Source organism: Gobio gobio (genome assembly GCF_949357685.1).
Source record: "Gobio gobio genome assembly, chromosome: 13".
Lineage (NCBI taxonomy): Eukaryota > Metazoa > Chordata > Actinopteri > Cypriniformes > Gobionidae > Gobio > Gobio gobio.
The window spans coordinates 33,283,996-33,302,689 of record NC_137106.1 but is presented as its reverse complement, the minus strand read 5'-3'; the positions used below and the strand labels follow the sequence as shown (position 1 = coordinate 33,302,689).

The 18,694-nt window shown below is 38.8% G+C and overlaps 1 protein-coding gene across 2 annotated transcripts in view; it reads right to left on the bottom strand.

The window, feature by feature from the left end:
- Positions 1-18,694, bottom strand: part of ppp1r13ba (protein phosphatase 1, regulatory subunit 13Ba) — a 49,250-nt gene that overhangs the window by 15,753 nt on the left and 14,803 nt on the right. The gene's annotated exons all lie outside the window — the stretch shown is intronic.

Below are 18,694 nucleotides of genomic sequence, written 5' to 3'. Positions count from 1 at the left end.
AGATTTCCATTAATGCAAAAGCCTCTAAAAGCCGCCTCGGTCAAAAATGAGATAACAATACTGAGTGAATGCTCTCCGCACAAAGTATACGTTCATCAAATACTTTCACCTTAAGCCCACTAAATCCCAGCCTCAGCCCTTTCAGAAGTAGTGGTACTTGGGTAGAAACCTATACATAAAGCCTGACAAAAATCCTCATTTTAAAGAAAAACATTAGATGGACTTAAAGGCTTTTGTATCAGAAGTCTCTTCTATTTACTTTGAATTTACTCAAAAACATTAGAAAACCAAATATTGGCTACTTAATTGTTATATATTGGTTTATAACTACACTCTAAAAAAAAGGTTCTATATGACATCAAAAATGGTTCTTGGCTCGTAATCATAGGGGAACCTTTTTAAGTGCTATATAGCACCAGTTTTGGTGCTTCAGTGGTTCTTCAGCAGTTCTTCAGAGGTTCTTCACCGGTTCTTTGACTAAGGGGCTATATAGCACCGCTAACTATGGTGCTATATAGCACCGCTACCATATACAGAACATGTTAAGATATGGTGCTATATGGCACCAAAAGTGGTTCCTCTATAATTACGACGAAGAACCATTTTTGGTGCCATATTGAACCTTTTTTTTTATCAGGTATTTTGTGTTCATTTTCAAGTAGACAGCCAATATCTAAAACAAATTTAAAGCACTACAGGAAAAATGCAATTATATTTATTTTTAGATTAATTTAGGGGCTGTTAGTGTTTACACAACGTTTTCAACCAAAAAATAGAAACCTTTTGTGCGTTTTGGCTGTTTATTTACACGACAACAGCGTTTCGGGGGCCTGAAAACGCAAACTTTTGGATTTCAAAGTGTACGTTTTTTAAAACGATACCGGTATCGTCTTTTTGTGAAAACGGTGACGTCTTGCACAAGCGTATTACGTGTTCAGTTTATAGGCGCACAGTGTTTCTTTACAAAGTGACATCGTCAACTACTGGTCTGAAACAGGGATCATTTTGACAACGTTGTTGTCTGTACATGTAAAATGCAAAGGAAAATCTTTTCCGCTTTTTAGTACATCATTGTTATATAAACCATATACGAGCTAAGCAGGTTCATCTGGTGGTAACATTAATTGACCATTAAAAGGTATGTTTTTTGCATTTTCATACTAGTTTGTACCATCAACAGACCACCACTGTCCATCTAAAACCAATTTAGAATTTAAACTGGTCCAAGATGTTGATTTCAGCAGGGTAGACACAGCTGTGTGGATTGGGCAAAATAAATATCTGCAATAAACAACAACTTAACAGGTACAATCAAACTGCCAGAAATCACCACAAAATCACGAGGAAATGCCTAGAGAGACAGAACAAGATGCTTACAGTCATGCCATGTCCTGCAATTGTGTAAACTCACCTATGCACTCATTCATTCATACTTAACGATATAGGCACACACACACACACACTCAGAATACAGCGACATTCATAAGCACAATTAACAAGAGCCTATGTATTCTAATATTCCTGAATTTCATAAACAAATCCGGGATAGTCTTTCCGTCCGACAAATCAGTATAGCAAACATTCAAATAAATTGAATCATTGGCTTCTCTCAATTCTCATAACTGGCTCACTGCACACATTATACTTATAATGACTAAAACATCTGACAGACCCAAGTGAGTCAGAGCAGTACTGCAGAAATAAAAAACTAATTTATCTGCAGAGGGTACATTTATCTAAATGATGAGGCATCACTGAGATTTTATAAGAAAAGTCAATGTGGTAAATCTATGTTAAAATTGGGGCTGGTCAGTTAAGATACTAGATGTCCTCTTAGAGGTCAATGTGCTGTCAGATGAATCAGAAATACTCAACTCTGATAGCCAACTGCACTGGTGTCTATAATAACTGGAAAAAGCTGTTGATATTCATCTCAAAGCGTCAGACAACATGTACAGACAACATTACAGATAATCTGCCATCAAAAAACAAAAGCTTACTCTGCCCTATAAACATTCAGGGAAACTTTCTTTCATGGAAAAATCTTTCAGGGGGTGCCGTTCTTAGTAACCTTGGATGTTCACTCTGTGAAAGGATTTGCCTGAAATGTGGTACTAGCCACAGAAAACGAGGTCACCCCTGGGGCCTTTCTGGTGTTAGTGAGCACCTGGTGCTTCTGAGGGAACAGGCACTCTTTTTCGGATGAGATCACTCACAAAGTATTAAACACACTCACCCACCCTGCATAAACTAAAGCACGAGGAATGTTTTAAAATATCTCACGGCAAAATGAATGATTTTGTGACTAAAGCATATCAAATGACATTTATAGCCAATAGTATCTACAACAATATTATCTACAGGAGGCACAATTCTCTCTTTACCTCTCTCTTTTTCACCCTTTTTCACGTATGACATAGTCCATTAGGTCATCGCCTGCCCGCAGCCACTGCTATTCATATCTCGCCTGACAAATGAGCCATAATTAGAGTACTTTTAGTTCCCCCGTCACAAGAACAATTCTCACAAATGCTCTTTTTGAGGTCTGACATGGCAACTCCTGAAAATGACAGTGTGTACCGAAAGCTTCAATTCATCACACTTATTGGTAAAACTTTAAAATACGGGGGCACTAATATGCATTAATTCATGCTTAACTAATGCACAGATAATCATGGGTTAATGTATGACTCATGAAGAACTTAACCATGTATTAATGATTACTGCATCAGCAACTAATGAACATTCTATATGATTAATACAGTGGGAAGAACAAGTATTTGATACACTGCCGATTTTGCAGGTTTGCCCACTTACAAAGCATGTAGAAGTCTGTAATTTTTATACTCTTCAACTGTGAGTGATGGAATAAAACAAAAATCCACATTGTATGATTTTTAAGTAATTCATTTGCAATTTATTGCATGACATAAGTAGTTGATACATCAGAAAAGCAGAACTTAATATTTGGTAAAGAAACCTGTGTTTGCAATTACAGAGATCATACGTTTCCTGTAGTTCTTGACCAGGTTTGCACACACTGCAGCAGGGATTTTGGCCCACTCCTCCATACAGACCTTCTCCAGACCCTTCAGGTTTCGGGGCTGTCGCTGGGCAATACAGACTTTCAGCTCCCTCCAAAGATTTTCTATTGGGTTCAGGTCTGGAGACTGGCTAGGCCAGTCCAGGACCTTGAGATGCTTCTTACGGAGCCACTCCTTAGTTGCCCTGGCTGTGTGTTTCAGGTCTGGAAGACCCAGCCACGACCCATCTTCAATGCTCTTACTGAGGGAAGGAGGTTGTTGGCCAAGATCTCGCGTTACATGGCCCCATCCATTCTCCCCTCAATACGGTGCAGTCGTCCTGTCCCCTTTGCAGAAAAGCATCCCCAAAGAATGATGTTTCCACCTCCATGCTTCACGGTTGGGATGGTGTTCTTGGGGTTGTATTCATCCGTCTTCTTCCTCCAAACATGCACTCTAAAAAAAAAAAGGTTCTATATGGCACCAAAAATGGTTCTTGGCTCGTAATCATAGGGGAACCTTTTTAAGTGCTATATATTAATATATATTATTAATTAATATAACTTTTTTTTTTAGAGTGTGGCGAGTGGAGTTTAGACCAAAAAGCTCTATTTTTTCTCTCATCAGACCACATGACCTCCTCCCATTCCTCCACTGGATCATCCAGATGGTCATTGGCAAACTTCAGACGGGCCTGGACATGTGCTGGCTTGAGCAGGGGGACCTTGCGTGCGCTGCAGGATTTTAATCCATGACAGCGTAGAGTGTTACTGGTTTTCTTTGAAACTGTGGTCCCAGCTCTCTTCAGATCATTGACCAGGTGTAGTTCTGGGCTGATCCCTCACCTTCTTCATGATCATTGATCACGAGGTGAGATCTTGCATGGTGCCCCAGACCGAGGGAGATTGACCGTCATCTTGACCGTCATCTTGAACTTCTTCCATTTTCTAATAATTGCGCCAACAGTTGTTGCCTTCTCACCAAGCTGCTTGCCTATTGTCTTGTAGCCCATCCCAGCCTTGTGCAGGTCTACAATTTTATCCCTGATGTCCTTACACAGCTCTCTGGTCTTGGCCATTGTGGAGAGGTTGGAGTCTGTTTGATTGAGTGTGTGGACAGGTGTCTTTTATACAGGTGACGAGTTCAAACAGGTGCAGTTAATACAGGTAATGAGTGGAGAACAGAAGGGCTTCTTAAAAAAAACGAACAGGTCTGTGGAGCCGGAATTCTTACTGGTTGGTAGGTGATCAAATACTTATGTGATGCAATAAAATGCTAATTCATTATTTAAAAATCATACAATGTGATTTTCTTGATTTTTGATTTTTCCGTCTCTCACAATTGAAGTACCTATGATCAAAATTACAGACCTCTATATGCTTTGTAAGTGGGCAAACCTACAAAATGTAGATTAAATAATCATTAAATTGTTATTAGTTAAATGTGTCATACTGTATTAATTCCCTAATAACATATTATATTAACTAATAGTGTAAATTCATATGTTAATTACCACAGTGGTTGAAGCAATGCATTTCAACTTTCAGTTGTCTGCTTTAATTGATCATTAGCTAACGATTTGCAAAGGTATCCTTATGTTATGACTTGTTGAGGCACATGACTATTAACTAATTCAAAATGAATTCAAAAGCCAAAACCACAATGACATATTACTTAACAATTAGTTAATAGTCATGCCTCAACAAGTAAAGTCATAACATGATACCTTTGCAAATCGTTAGCTAATGATTAATTAAAGCAGAACTAGAAGTTGAAATGCATGGCTTTGACCCATTGTGGTAATTAATACATTAATTTACATTATTAGTTAATATAATATGTTATTAGGGAATTAATACATGATGTCATATTTAATTAATAGCAATTCATATATAACTTAATATATTAATCATATAGAATGTTCATTAGTTGCTGATGCATTAATCATTAATAAATGGTTTAGTTCTTCATGAGTCATACATTAACTCATGATTATCTGTGCATTAGTTAAGCATGAATTAATGCATATTGTAAAGTGTTACCCACTTATTTAACCACAATTACTGCAGAGAATAAAACATGCTTGACTCTGGCAAACCTGTAAATGGGTAGTTGACAAATAACATTTAGGGGAGAGTGAGCTAATAAGTTTTAGATTGTAAACGCAACATTTTTGTCAAGTAACCATATATTCGGTGTCCATCATCTACAGCTTCATGTGATTGAGGCTGGATTGAGAGATGCAAGAGAAAAGTCAAAGATAGAAAGATTTTGTGCAACATTTTGTCATGTCAATTTTCTTTGTGGCAGGTAATATGAAATTATTAAAACATTGTTAGCCAACTGTGTGATTTGTGTATGTACACTTCTGAAATCCATAACTTGGACACAGCCACCTCTGATAACAGATCACTTTAAATTGCAAAGTAGACACATGCATTTTCTGTAAAGCTGCTTTGAAACAACATGCATTGTGAAAAGCGCTATACAAATAAATGTGAATTGAACTGAATTGAATATGAATTCAATGTCAAAGCAAAATGTCAAATGTCAAAGCTTATCTAAATATACAATATTTTATTGGATCTAATATACATTCAATGTTGGTGCATTGCTGATATACAAAACCATAAATTATTAAATAAAGCATTTCCCCAGAATGGCAGCTGCCGGGGAAAGTAATGATTTGTCAAATAATAGCGATAATGAGCTTTGATATTAGTACAAATATTACAAAATGGCTGCAGTTGCAAAACGATGCCATTCAATACCTATTCAAATATTTCATCTGATCTAAGGTAGTAGGAAACATCCTATATAAAATATAATTTGCCATATTAGTTTTACCTCATCACATTTCTATCAAAAAAGTGGCACTACTTTACCTTAACTTTTTCCCAACATCAAGATTTTTGTGTTTTTATATGTATATGGGCAAGAGTATTTAAGTATTTTTTGTGCCACTTTTTGAAGCTCATATAAATCATTAAAAGAACAGCATTCAATTTAGTCACTCCACTAATATGAGATCACAAAAACGGCATGTAGCCTATAATAATTATACATATTAGAAAAATGCAGTTTAAAGTAATTGAAGCATTACTCACTGTCTGAAACACTGCCAACTATACCCAAATATTACAGGTGAGAAGGAGAGAGCATTCCCTTCCCTACACATACAGCTGTGATCTATCAGCTCATATAACTACAACAAAGTAACCTTATCCAACACTTTGACACTTATCACAACTGGTCAATCCTTCTTCCAACAAACGAACAGTGTGAAAATGTGAGTAAACCGGTTCTGTGCTTCCCAAATCAATGCTACACAGACCAATGCATAAGAATACACTTAAAAGAGGGGCGCGGGAATTACCTGGTGAGAGTCCCAGGTTATTCTGCATGATCGGACCTTAATTTTGCTGCATTGTCCTTCAGCAGTGAATTCCTGCACAGTCTCGACGTGGTTCCACTCCATTTCTAACAGTCAGGTGCGCGTTTCCGAGTCTCTTATGAGAAAAGCATCGGCGCTGTGTGGACGGATGCAGTGCAGCTGTAGGATCTGCGGTGTTGTGCTCGTTATGAGACCCCAGAGTCACACTAACACAGCCGCAATCCTCTCTCCAAAAAGCAGGAGTGAAGTCATCCAGCACATTAACGATGAGTCAGGCTGTCATCCCCACTCCGCGCGACTGTCTTTGCGTGTTTTTGCTTACTATACATAGTTAGTCTCGTGACTCTGATGAGCGGTTACAGTACATTAAACACTAATATGTTGGAAAGAAATGCGTGACCTTTGTAAAATGTTAACGTGAATCTGTGATGATGGAGACTGCGTAAGTTTTTCCCCCCCTCAGGCTCAATTTTGACGTGCAAGCACTTCTCTTGCTCTTAATGTGTGTGCGTGTTTCTCCTGCCCGGAGTAGACTGCAGTAGTGATGTCTGATTCCCTGAATGAATCGTTCTTTGGAGTCGGTTCTTTTCAAAGAATCTGAGAACAAATCACAAACCCGGTCTAAACGATTCATTTAAACGATTCTAAACAGCGGCACACCCTGAGAAACCAACTACTGCATTGATTAATATAATCAAAGACCATCACATATTGTCTTGATGTAATGTCTAGCCTATTTTGTATCATAGCCAATATATTTATTTTGTTTTATTAATTTCTTAGCACCTTGTTTTAATAAATATTGTTATATTGTATACTTTTCATTACTTGGTTTGTTTAAGGCTAATGCTTTGGCAATATTGTATGTAAACAATAACGGCAATAAAGTACACTGTAAAAAAAAAGAATAATAATTTAAGGCACAATATGTAAATTAAAATATATGATTAAAATATCCAAAAACTACTACAACAATGTTATATATTTTGTTGACTTGCCTACATTATCCAAGAGGTTTCCAAGAATGTTTAAATCCAGAAAAATAATGCCGCGTTCCAGGCAGGTTTTTGAGCCCATAAGTTACGACTTCAAACCACGACTCACAACTTTGTAGTGTTCCAGGCAAAGTCAAAGGCAAACTGCCTGAGCGGTAGCTGTAAACAAAGCATGCGCGGACCGTACTGGGTTTATGCTCATTTACAATAATTTGTATCGTCAAAGGTGCTTTCTCCTTGCTTATTTGAGGGAAACAGAGGAGAAAAAAAACAATGCATATGGCAAGAGAAGCTGTTATACCTTTTATTTTACGTTATTTGTACATTTGGAAATGTATTTGGTATTCATTTATTCTTGCACTCAATGGACTGAAAACTAGCTAACGCTAGAAAAGCTGCTAATAATGCATAACATTTGCGGATAAATAACGTTAGATAAATAACCGTGTACGGCTTTCAGAAACACCACATCCGTAGGGGCTGCCATTGTTGTTTTGCTGGCTATGTGACGCCAGAGTGCGTAACTGGGAGTACATCGATCTGGTACGAGTTCACGGGTGGGAAGTCACGGGTTTGACTGCCGTTCCAGTGCACGGGTAGAAGGTTGGAAAAACGGGTTTCTTGATTTACCACAAGTACCATGTTTTACCATACCTAATATCGATCTAGCTTACTGCAGTGTGCAACAACTCATAATAGCTGCAGAGAACGCAAAGAGGAGCATTATAACATAACTTTCAACACACTCAAATAAAGTATCTAATATGATATAGCCTACAGCACTGCGTTATCCCACACACGCATGACCGGAAGAAGCAGAAGCGGTCACTTGCAGCATAGTAGCTTTGCAAAATCATGGCATCATCAAGCTACGCCTTTATTTTAATTAAGCGACCTCTAGCGACGAAATATTACATATTGTGGCTTAAAGGGATAGTTCACCCAAAAATGAAAATTCTGTCATCATTTACTCACCCTCAAGTTGTTCCAAACCTGTATGAGTTTCTTTGTTCTGCTGAACACAAAAGAAGATATTTAGAAGAATGTTTGTAACCAAGCAGAGAGAGGAAATTGACTACCATAGTAGGAAAAAAATACTAAGGTATAGTCAATTGTTGCTCTATCTGCTTTGTTACAAACATTCTTCACTCTATCTTCTTTTGTGTTCAGCAGAACAAAGAAACTCATACAGGTTTGGAACAACTTGAAGGTGAGTAAATGATGACAGAATTTTCATTTTTGGGTGAACTATCCCTTTAAAGATTCCGATTGAATAATTTCCAGCGGTTGTCGAGTCAAAAATGTTGTGTCTAATTAATTGAACCGAATCATCTTTTTCGGACAGGTTCAGGTGCAATTATCTGATTTAACAACCGAATTTAACAATTGAATGGACAAAAAGAAAGAGAATTCTGATTAACTTCAGCGAATAGTTTTGCTTAAATGATCCGATTCAAATCTGTATCGCAGCCACTTGAAAAACAAACATTGAAGGCCTATTTATAATTTCAACATGGCTACTTCAATTTTCTACCACAAATAATAATTTACAGGTACTTTACCACATCAATGCGATTCGGTTCAAATGATCCGAGTCAAGCGGTTCAAAAAAATGATTCGTTCGTGATCGGACATCACTAGAGCGCACGCACGCACACGCACACAAACGCACACACACACAAACACACACACACACACACAGACCCCTCCTCTCCCGGGAGCGCCGCTGTCAGACTGCCTGTGCTGCGCCACAGCTGCCCCGCACTCACTTACTCCCAGATGCGTGACTGTCTCCAGAGAATCTGCCATCAATGTTTGCAGCTTTGCAACACAACTTTACAGCATACATGTGCTTTAAAATACGCCATGCATTACAGTGCACGAGAAGCTGATCAAATGGATATTTAACAAGAAAGCACGTCAATTTACTTACACGAAGTACCATTACATTGAGAGTAGCTATTAAATGGTTGTCTTGAATCGTGACACCATGCTACATTTTACTCCTCCAAAGAGGTGTACTACTTCCAATAATACCATGTTACACAACACATCAAATATAATACTTTTCATAAAGATGCATATTTTTAATAACGTTTATGCCATTCAAATTAAAATGCTGTCATATACCAATAAGAAAGCAACAATGGGTTAAAAAGCACAATTTTAAAATGCATGTCTTTCCGCAAGATGTGATGCTTGTGGGCAATGTGGCAAATCCATATTAGTATTCCAACAGCGATGAGTAATTTAACAAGACAGTTTTTGTGCCAGTTGGATGAGGTATCCTGGACAGAACGGGCACAGTCGATAAGTGCTATAATAACGCTGAGCCAGCCATTTAGCTCCCTCAGTATTTTAATAGCTCCTAGCACTGACCACGGTCACTCATGACTGACCTTCATATGTCCATATGTTGAAAAACACAGCCAGTGCCACAGGCCCAAATCTGTGCTCTAATGATTTTGTTCTGCAAAAACCGACATTCGGAGGAGAACAACCAGACAAATAGCGTGCAATCTATAAGATGCATAATAATTGTTCTGAAGAAAGCCTCTAACCCGAGGATTCAGCAGTGGGATGGTTTCTACAGATGATGTACTGTGATTTGCTCTAGATAAAACTATCCACTAAATAAGTGGTTATCAACTGGCGGGTTATGACAAAAATTGGGTGGCAGGTCTGTTCTGATAGGGTAATGGAAAGCTGTAATTTTAAAACACAAAAATTGTGCATAATTACATAAATCACTTTAAATGATTGAGGACTTTTTGTTCAAATGTATATGATTTCAGTTCTGTTTTGGGTCACAGTGTCCAAATGATGTAAAGTCCTAAAGGAAAGTCAGTTTCGAAGCATTTAGCCAATTACAATTAGGGTGTGTTTAAGTTCGGTTCTCTTTTGGTTTTCTTTATGGAACAAAAAAGAAAATGTTTCATTTAGGTGTGTTCACACTTGGCATGTTTGGTTGGATTAAAACGAACTCTGGAGTGAACTCTGTTCATTTGAACACTGCCATCCGAACCCTGGTGCACACCAAACAAGAGGACAGAGACCCCTGAAAAGATGGGTCTCAGTCCGCTTCCAAACGAACTGTTTGGTTCGACTGATATGAATGCAACTCGGACCAAAGACACGTAAACGAACGAAAAACAAGAAGATGGGTCCCTAAAAAGGACAGAATGCTCACGCCTGTTTTTTCTCGTCATAGTCGTGATGTTGCATCACAGTTCGGTACAGGCATCAGAACTATGTCTCGTCGCAGTAGATCGCTTGTGTGTGTGACAAAGAGATTTGTGCCTCTGTTTTGACTCCTTTACACATTTCATAAGCTCTTCACGAGTTTTCAGCTCCATCATATACCATCATATACAGCGAGCACATTTAGCCAAGCACACAGCATTGTTTTGAATGTTTCACAAGTTCCGTCGCAAAATATATGTCATAAAAACCTTTTTTTGTTTTGTTTAGGTTCGGTCTTAAAATTGACAGTGTGAATGCTAAAACCCGGAACACCCCAAGCCGACGGTCAGCCGTTAGGCAGTTTTTGTATGTCGACCGACTAAGTTTTCTCAGTGTGTTCCGCACCATCGGCTGAAGTTGGTCCTCGACGGCTTTTTTTGGGCCGATTCGACATGTTGAATCGGCGTCGGAGCTCGTTGGTCAGTCGGGCCATCTGATCATTCTGATTGGCTGTTCAGCTACTGCCAACTGTTGATACAGAAAAGTATTTCCTCTTGCAGGCGCAGAATGGACGTGCTACTTGGCCGTCGGGTGCAAGGGGGTAATCCTACACCCGAAAAGCGTACCTTCCAATGGGGCAGCCATTGCTAACCAAGCCATCACCTGCTGTTAGCATTCCATTGACTCCCATTCATTTTGGCGTCACTTTGACAGCGAATAACTTTACATCTGAGGCGTTTAAAGACTCCATTTGTCCATTGTTTATTTCTAAAGAAACACGACAATGTATAAAAGGCTCCATGCATTTGCTATGCAAAATGACAAAATAATTAATCAGAATACTTACCAAAAGTTGCCCCTGCTCACGTCGTCGTCTCTGCAAGATTCGGTGATTCAGATTTCACTTTGCACAACTACTAGAAGACTTACAACTGTCAGACAGGTTGCTCACGTCTACGTGGTCAAGCTCAGTCTGAGGCTGCGCAGTACGCTCAGCCATCAGGAAGTGAGTGCTTCTAACTGACTTCACTTTTCTGCGTTGAAGTCTATGGGGTCGCTGTGTCCATTTCTTTTACTGTCTATGGTCGGTGTCAAGCGCGCAGTCTTTTGGACCCAGACGCTGCCGACGTGAGCCAACCCCGCAGTCTTTCGTCGCTACTAGTTTGTCGGCTAGGTGTGTTCCGGGCTTAAGGCTAAATTTATAATTTTCTTTTTTGGTCCGGACCAAAAGAACCAAGTGAACCGAACTACAAGTGGGAACACCCTTAGTCCTGGTTTGCTTGGTGATATCTGTCCACTTGTTTGGAGAACACCAGGGTTCGGATCGCAGCGTTCACTTATTCAAACAAATCACACTAAAAGAGCAATCGCACCCGAGTTCGTTTTAGAGGGGTCTTATTATGTTTTTTCACTTTTTCAACTTTAGTTAGTGTGTAATGTTGCTGTTTGAGCATAAAAAAGATCTGCAAGGTTACAAAGTCCTTCTTTTATTTAACAGAATCCACTTTCCAAGAACTACAATGAATGACTCATTTGGACTACAACACATTTTGTTACTCTATACTATAAATGTTACTCATTTAAATAATCCCGCCCATTGAAGGCCTGGTTGAGCTGACTGTGTCAAAGAGAGGCCCTTTTGTCCACACCGTTTCCAAAACTCATTTGTTTGAGCGAACTTAAGAGTGGTCAAAATGTATTTTAAACACTGTTATTGAACATTATAACCCCAACGTTTATCTGTGTGCTGCACATTTTATGGAGAACAGCTTCCAGAACAAGAGAAGAATGCAGGCCACCCACAAAAGCTTCTCCTGAAACGGAGCAGTTCCCACTTTGTCGGGACAATCTGTTATTTGTGGATCACAACTTGTGAGTATGTCATATTATTTCTAGCTGTGTTTTCCATTAACAGTTCCATTTATAAGTTTTATGTAGTTGCTATGATGTAAACAATCACAGCACATTTCGTATTTCGGAAGGAGGGGCTTCATCGAAACAGGAGCTGTTTGGCGCGTTTGGGCCAGACTGAGGAGAGAGGTGCTGTAATAATATAAAATATGTGGGAAAATAATGTGTTTATTGAACATGAAAGCATATTCTAGTACACCCCAAAAACAAAATCAATACTTTGTAAAAGGGCATAATAGACCCCTTTGATCTAACCAAACCTGCCCTTAGCACATGTTCATAATACTGTCTTCAAATGCAATGACACTTTAATTCACAGCATTTGTTTATTTTTTTCTGCTGCATTTAGGCAGAAACACATTGCGCTTTCATGACTATGCAGAGCACCCTCAGGGAAAACATGCACAGATCTTTGGGAACGTTCAAGGGCTCAGCATTCATCTCCACGGGCGAAGCATTTGCATTCTCGCAGAACTCCTAATCGCATTTTACGGTATATTTTGATTATCTAATAAAGTTTTATCTGCTGGGTGCAGCGGGTACAGCTACCGAAATGGTAAATCTAAGCATCATCACAGGGAACATTACAGGAACATCTAGAGGCAGAAAGGGATATAGTGAAGGTCAATGATAGTGATATCAGACTGGGGCAAGGTCAGTGAGCTCAGAGAAAAAGCTGCCAGGCGGGCCGGGCCTGACAACCAACAACGTGCCTGATGAAAAATCTCTTTATATTCCTGCATAGCCAGACTTTGAGCTAACAGCATAAAAGTCCAGATTGCAGCTTATTCTGGCCAAGAATCGCCCACTTAGTCAGTCAGAGACTAACTTAAAGTAAATGTAAAAGAGACCAATCACAGTTCGCTTTGTTGTTGCGGATGGGTTTATCTAAAAGTAAAAAGCATAAAAAAAAATTTTTAATGCTGTTCTTTTGAACTTTCTATTAATCAAAGAATCCTGGAAAAAAAATGTATCATGGTCACCACCAAAATATTAAGCAGCACAACTTAACATTGATAATGATACGAAATGTTTCTTGAGGACCAAATCAACATATTAGATGGTTGCAAAGTTAAGCTTTGTCATCAGAGCAATAAATAACATTTTAAAATAAAATAAAATAGAAAACTTTTGGGTCCCACTTTATATTAAGTGGCTTTAGCTACTATGTACTAACATTTAAATTAATAATTTGATACAATGCACTTATTGTGTAAATACATGTTTATATATTGTACAGTACTTACTTATATTTAAAAAAATACCTGCATGTAATCACAGATGTAATACATTTCTGTAATTACATCTATAATTACACTGCTGACCCTTCCTCTGCCTTTTTGCCCACCATTAAAGGAACACGCCGACTTTTTGGGAGCTTATTCACCGTATCCCCCAGAGTTAGATAAGTCCATACATACCATTCTCATCTCCGTGTGTGTCATTACCCTGTCTGACGCACCCACTGCTAGCCTAGCTTAGCACAAAGACTGGAGGTAAATGGCTCCTGCTAGCCTACTGCTCAATGAGTGACAAAATAACGCCAACATTTTCCTATTTACATGTTGTGATGTGTATAGTTACATCGTGTACTTATGGCGCGTTCACACCGGACGCAAATGACGCGATTCGCGCGAGTGATTTACATGTTAAGTCAATGCAAAGACGCGAATAGACATTCTGCGGCGTGATTCGCGCGAATGAGGCGGCGCGAATGACGCGATTCACCCGAGTTTAAAAAATCTGAACTTTGGCGGAAATTCACGCCGCGGTAACCAATCAGGAGCTTGCTCTAGTAGTGACAACAATGAGGAGAAAATCTGTATATTCATATCTGGTTCAGACAATATGATTATCACTGTGATAACATTAAATGACATGAAACACAACCCAGTCTCTTTTTGTTATGCAATGCAAGTTTATGTTTGATCAATAATACAAAAGTATAAGTAAAAGGTATAAAAAGCTATACATGAAATAAAGCAAACAATTCAGTCAAACATTCAAAGTCAGTGCTAGTCGGCTACAACTGTAACGTAAAGTTATAGCCTAAAAATAAAAAAGTAATGAAACTTCACTTTGCCCTCAGCCTAAACGATTTGCCAGGGAACAAATTATAGATCCATGAGACCAAAGATCGGCTGTTACATCTACACAAGACGAATTATAGCTTGAGACACCACAGAGACATCAGAGCCAGTGGCAGACGGCAGAAGGACTAGCCGAGGAAAGGCTACTCTAGCCAGGGTAAACAAGCGCGGAGCGCCGCCGATACACTGGAGCTCAGAACTCCGAAAATGCCAGATAAAATGTTCAAAAAGGCACTCTTTTTGTAAATAAACCACAGATTTGAGCTTTAAACAACTACATTATCACCTGAAAAAGTCTTAAAACTACGTTTTTTCACATATTAACAGTAGATTTTAACAAAAAAGATGTGTAAACACAGCCCATGTCAGCCATTTCTCAGCGAGACAAGCCGGCTGGCATGGCGCGAATTCGTGTCTGTTGTGAAGTGAATGTCATCTGCGAATGAAGCGAGTAAACTCAAAATGTTCAAGCGTCCACAAATTATTTGCGTCATTCGCGTCCGGTGTGAACGCCACATAAGACAGACGGAAAATGAAAAGTTGTGATTTTCTAGACCGATATGGCTAGGAACTATACTCTCATTCCAGCGCCTGAAAATAGGCTAACTTCCGTCAACATAACCAACGTGACAACCTGCTTACACAGAGAGCGTGCTGGGGACAATTTTCAGACGCTGCGTAATATCATTGCGCCGCTGCACCCATGGGACGGCAGCAAAGTTCCTTGATCATTACACAGGAATTAGAGTATAGTTCCTAGCCATATCGGTCTAGAAAATCACAACTTTTCATTTTCCTTCGGTCTTAGTAGGGGGAATTCAGGGTGATTGCTTGGGATGACTCTTTTTTTATCTCAATGGCAAAAAGTGTCCCAATCACCCTGAAATCACCCTACACGATGTAACTATACACATCACAACATGTAAATAGGAAAATGTTGGCGTTATTTTGTCACTTATTGAGCAGTAGGCTAGCTGGAGCCGTTTAGCTCCAGTCTTGTGCTAAGCTAGGCTAGCGGTGGGTGAGTCAGAGATGAGCACGGAGATGAGAACTGTATGTATGGACTTATCTAACTCTGGGGGATACGGTGAATAAGCTAAAGTCCCAAAAAGTCGACGTGTTCCTTTAAACCAACCCCAACAACCAAACCTGTCCCTAACCTTACCCATATCCCACCTCAATAGCAGAAAAAAGGGTTTTGCAATACAATATGAACACAATAACAATATACTTATTTTTTGATGTAAGTACATAATAGTTAAAGCCACTTAATATAAAGCGAGATCAACTATTGTTTTAAATTGTAATAACATTTCACAGTATTATGTTTTATGATGAGCATAAAACACTCAATCATAACAATCCCGAACATTTGAACTCTCTACAAATAGATGCAGATGAGCAAGCAATGCTAGTACATGTGTTATACATGCTGTTGACATGTGCATAATGACATAAGATATCCTGAATAAAGTCTGATGTATTCTGACCCTGAAAGACACAGCATCCGACTATATAAAGATATTGTATGACTGTCAAATGTAAAATGTACACAGTCATTCTCAGCTGCTCTTCTGTATTATCAAGGGGAGGGAGAGATTTTTGGTGTGCTGAACATGCAGCTATATATTTTGCCTTCTGGCCCTTTGACCTGGTTAAAATTGGAGCACACTTGCAGACTTGCATATTACGCTGACAGTTTTAGAGTAAGAGTATACAATCAGGCCAGCGCAGGAGTTCAGAAGTCCTAAAGTTTATTGGCCGGATGTAATTAAAATATCATCACATGATCCTGCCTGAAAGAGAAGCCCCCGCTGCCTGGATTATCTCTAATAACAGCTGCATAATGGGACGCGGGGAGGGACGCATATCGGGATGCTTCAGTGAGCCCGTCACTCATTTATAACATAACTGGTGACGCTGGGAAGCTCCCAATGACCACCTGTTCAATAGCTGTGCGCCTTTAGGCATTTTATGATTACAGCGTTGTGGAATGTGAAGCAATATGGAGATCTGGATTATACATACAGACATCAGTTTCCTTTTGCTTAAAGAGGATCTATTATGCTTTTTTTTACATTAATGATGTTGTTTGAGCATTAAAAATGTCTGCAAAGTTACAAGTACAAAGTTCAATCCAAAAGGAGTTATGGTCACACTTTACATCCAATTCTCACAACTAACTATTAACTACAACTTTTGCCTCAATAAACACCTAATTACTGCTTATTAATAGTTAGTTGTTAAGTTTAGGTATTGGGTAGGATTAAGGGATTTAGAATATGGTCATACAGAATTAGCCATTCGTATGTGCTTTTTACTAATAAACAGCCAATATCCTAGTTATATGCATACTAATAACTTAAGCAACTTTAATAGTGAGAATTGAAGCTTAAACTAAAGTATTACTGGAGTTATTGTCTATCAGTAAGCACTGTTTCTGAACTTCCTGAAACCACTCGTTTGTAGTCTTGAGTTTTCTTCTGGGAACGTACATAACATTTTTCCTCATTTAACCCTTAAATGCATACCTCGGGTCTTTAGCGACCTGAGACATCATTCACTACCCTCCTCCTCATTCATTTTTTAAAGTTAGACATCAACCTTCTTAGTATTCCTCAATCAATCCATTTTAAACAATATAACAAGAAAAAACTTATAATTGAATGCCTGTTTTTCCACTATTTTTTTGTCAAAATTGTATAGGGTCGCTACGACCCAAGGTGTGTAAGATTGTACGTATTTTTTTCCTGCACAATAATAAATGAATCTATAAATGACGAAATAACTGCAATTCACCTTTATTCCACAAGGTGGCAATGTCTGATACACAATGATGAAGTGACGTTTCACTCATACTTCCTGCAGATTGAAAACGAAACAATAATAATTTTAATCTGCAAAACTTGTAATGGCTCAGCGAATTACTGCAGAGCAAGTACTGAACACAATCAAATATTAGTGTAACTGTCACTTGTGATGGATCTGGTGAAGGAAGCTGTCAGTGATCAAAATATTTATTTGCAAGACATTGAAAATGAGTTTTGAGAATATGCGTGAGATCGCGAATATGATCCAGATGCAGAATGTACTGGGAAATGAGTTCTGACGAGGACAGTGGTGATGTTAAACATCTGCTCAAACTGAACCCTTCCAAGCTCCAAAAGGTAACGAAATATGTTTTATTTTATTCTTCTGTAATTGTTGCTCTAATATCTGGAGTTTTATATATTATCGCGACAGGTATAGACTATCCATGTTAGATATAGAGTTAGGGTCGCTAAAGACCCGAATATGTAAGAATGTTTGGCGAAACAGTCAGGCCTGGTTGAGTTGCGTTCGTGCTGTCGCCATATCTAGGAGTTAGTGCTTACACCTGGGAAGATGAAAGTTGTGGTTATGGAAAGGAGCATAACATTTCTGTAACATGCTCAAAGCAGTTGACCAATCACAGCTCACTGGTCCAGGCGACCAATCAGAGTGCATGGCACTTTTTGGAAGGTGGGGCATCATAGAGACAGGAACTAAACAGAGCGATACAGACAAACAGGGAATGAGGTGCTGCAAAAATAATTTTTTTAACATTCAATCATGAAAACCTATTCAAGTAGACCCCCAAAAAATAATCAATACTTTAGGGGCCTCTTTAACTCTTTCCCCGCCATTGACGAAAATTTCCGGCTCTCTGTGTTTTCACTGTTATATGGTACACAAGTAAAAAAGAAGCAGAAACAAGCGATATTATTATAGCGATATTATAGCGATAAAACTGCCTGACACCGAATTAAATGTCGACCCAGGACGAGCTATAGGACTGTGAAGCTTTGGTGGTCTCGATCTACTCCATCTGTGTTTTGATCATCGTTCTGAATCTGATCTGGATGTAGTCTTTGACATTTTCTCAGCTTTTTGCTCAAAATGTTGCTTTTTTAAGTGAAACTTACCTATATTCAAGTGTTGATAAATAGGAATGTATGAAGCAAGAATAAAACATGGTTTTTGTTTAAAAGCAAAGGGTCTGTTCTTTCTTTTGATTTATTGCATATTCAAAATATCTGGGGGACATTTGTGAAAATGATCAAAAAACGCGGACAACTT